The sequence below is a fragment of the Pundamilia nyererei genome, unplaced genomic scaffold (genome assembly GCF_000239375.1).
Source record: "Pundamilia nyererei isolate P.nyererei 1_Seehausen unplaced genomic scaffold, PunNye1.0 scaffold00093, whole genome shotgun sequence".
Classification (NCBI taxonomy): domain Eukaryota; kingdom Metazoa; phylum Chordata; class Actinopteri; order Cichliformes; family Cichlidae; genus Pundamilia; species Pundamilia nyererei.
Window position 1 is genome coordinate 252,227 of NW_005187494.1, and position 3,347 is coordinate 255,573.

At 38.5% G+C, this 3,347-nt stretch overlaps 1 protein-coding gene across 3 annotated transcripts in view; it reads left to right on the forward strand.

The window, feature by feature from the left end:
- The window catches only part of kiaa0319l (KIAA0319-like ortholog), a 35,137-nt gene that overhangs the window by 9,613 nt on the left and 22,177 nt on the right, over positions 1-3,347 (forward strand). The gene's annotated exons all lie outside the window — the stretch shown is intronic.

Genomic DNA, 3,347 nt, shown 5'->3' on the forward strand with positions numbered 1-3,347 from the left:
CGTGTTTCGCTTCCAGCACTCATCTTTACACGCCTTTGATTACTCAGGGTGGGTCTACATCCTTCTTAGTGTTATTATGATGCTAGGGTACTTTTAGCTTGGTTGGTGTTTACTGTCCCTGTAATCTTAGGCTGAGAGATGGACGACTGTTGGCATCCCTGCTGTGTGAGTTCTTTCTGATGCCACTCTGCTCAGTGGGTTACAGTGTGAAAGAGGACAATAAAGGCTCTGTGAGTAGACATAGTGTGTGTGTGTGTTGAGTGGTGGGAGACAGAAGAAAAGAGGACAAGGGGTAGGATGACTAAACAGAGGCCAAAGGGGGGTCCTTCCTTTCTCAGACAAACCACAGAGCCTTTGTGTGTTTTCATATGAGGTAAAATCCGTTTTTTCCAGACTTGAGTTACACTGATGCACCACAAAGTCACCCTTGCCTCTCGTGTTGCTATGGTAGCAGTAGTTGCCCGTTGCTGTAGCAGGGTCTAATATGATCTGATGAACTGTGTTTTTGTTTGGTTTTGCTTTTGATGCTACCGTAATATATTAATAGACATGCCAAGCTTTCACTCAGTCAGTGCACACGCAGCTGAATGTTATCTTATAAACATCTAGAAACATTGTTTTTCCTGTTTTTGCACAACACCGGATTTTAGAAAAGGGCACTATTATACTTCTCATCATTTTATGAATGTGCTTTATTTTTTTCATGAAAGGTCCTGTTACCTTTAGGTATTTTGCATTCTTTAATTACCTCTATATATTACACTTTTTATTGTAAGTGGTGGAGTAAAAAAAATGGCATCTAACTCAAATGATCAAACAGTGTTATTTGCACATAGTGGGCATTCTTGGCAAAGAACCAAATTTAAATCGTCTCAACAATATATCACTTTGTTACTAGATAATTAAATGGATACTTTGATCCCACAAAGGGAAATGTTTTGTTACAGCAGCATGATAAAGAGTAAAAATAGTACAGTCTACTGTAAACTGTGAATAATAAAGATAAAATAGTGCCACTAGCACCTGGTAAGGACCTTATAATATGAGATAATACAAATAAAACAGTGATTAAAAACAAAAAATATATAGTAAAAATGAAGTTAGTTAAAATAGAAAAAGTAAGACTGACATTGTGTAAGAGAGAAGTGGAAATTGCATTAATAAATAATATGCAGCCTGATGCAACAACACTTAATTTTTTGCCCATTTCTTCAGTTGAACCTATGAAATTCTACAAACCTATAATAATTCTACAAACTGACAGGCATTAAAATTGTGTTTTTACCTCAACAAGGTGATTCCCAAAAACTATTAGGTGATAACTTGGCACATGTCGACATGATGTGCAGTGTGTTCTACAAAGTTTGAGGAAACTGGAGAAGCAGAGAACAAAAGAAGAACCGGCAGACCTAAAGATCTATCTACAACAGATTACCAGTATTTGAAAGTCATGTACTTAAGAAATACTACTGTTTCTTAAGTACTGTAAGAGTGGCTGTCAAAAAAACATTCTTCAGTAATGGAAACTGTGGAAAAAAGGGCCAAGGCATGCCAAATGACACAAAAACTAAACTGTAAATCAGTGGCAACAAGTCTCATGGAGTGATAAATCCAAATTTGACTTCTTTGGTTCAAATTGCCATTAGGATTTACAACATGGGTCAAGAGAGAGGTACAACAGCCATCTGTGGAACACAAGGGTGTGTCATGATTTGTGGCTGCATTTCTGCCAGTGGTGCTGGGGATCTAGATTTTGTTCTGACATACAGTACCATCTGGAATGCATCTGATTGACAACTGCTTCATTTTTCAGCATGACAAGGATCGTAAACACACTGCTAATGTTGTCAAATGCATAGACCGGCCTACCCAATGCAATTGAACAACAGGCAGCCAAAATAAGACAAGTTAAAGACATTACGAGAAAACCTGCCTAACAGAGTTCATGCTGTGTTGAAGAATAAATGTGGGCATTCTAAATATTGACTTTCAAGCTCAAAAGAATTGTACAAACTGTTTTTGCCTCATATACTTCATTTTCATACTTTTGCACAGTACTGTAGATTCTCTGCTGAAAGAATCCATTAAGGTGTAGCATACTAACACCACCGATGGAAGCCTGGTCATCACAAACTGTATGTGTTGCATTTTTCCACTGGAAATTGCAGTTAGTAATGGAGATTGCATATCCGCATGCTTTTATTCTTGGCCCTAATCAACCATTTGAAAATTGGTCAGTCTATTTGAAAGCTGGTTACCAGGAATATTCAGTCACTAAAAATGATTTCACTTTAATCTGGCTGCAAACTAAAGTGATTTCCATGTCTTCGTCATTGGGCTGTGGGACTGTGCAAGTCCTGAGCACACAGCATAATCTGTAATACTTAAAAAATGATCTAGTTTAAATTTTCAGACCTCTAATGTGCACCTGGCTGTCACGTTAGAAGTACATGGCAGCATCTTTTACGTAAGCACACACAGCCTGAAGCGGAAATACTGGCTTAACAAAGAAAGTTGATTAGCTTAAGCCATCCACTGCAAAGAGAGCCTGACTGTGTTGAACTTGCAGCTTAGTGCACTGCTCAGAAACCAAATCTTATGGACCGTAACTTTCAAAATGCTAGCTGGTGTGAACATGAGCCTTAAAAGCATCAGAGAAGATAGCATTAAACACAGCGTGTAACAAAAGTGAATTTAATGATATGGACATTCACATTAAGTGTGCGCAGTTGGCCTCAGTAAATAGGAGCATGTTTGAGTTATGTCTGTGAGTGGTGTGCCTCGGAATATTTCTTGTATATCACAAATATATTTTGGCATGGCACGGACCTGCTCATGAGCGTTTACTGAATAAGATCAGTAACAGAAAAATATTTAGTTGTCTCTTTATCGTGTGTTGTACTCTGCAGGCGGAGGCTTATAAACAGGCCACTAAGCATAGTACAGTAACCAGTTCTTGTGCTGTATTCATTAACAAACCTTTGCAGAGGAATGCTGTGGGTTGCAGATAAATTACACTGGCGTGTGTGTTTGATCTGCTGCAGCAGTGAAAAACTTACAAGACAAGATTTAAAAAGCATTTTTATTATGTTGTAATGCCGCTTAATTCACAGTGACTTGGCTGTACCATTTTCGTTGCTCGTTTGGCCTCTTTGTGCTGGTGACATATAAATTCCCTTTGCTCCCTCTCTTACTTTAACAGTCTGTGGTATTTTAAGGGTTGTGCCCTTTTACTGTACCTGGCTGCAGAGTAAATCGCTTGTCAACGATAATGGATGGATTGACCTGAACCCATTTGAGACTATAAAAGGTGTAGGACAGTAATGTAATGCTCTTGCAAACGAACA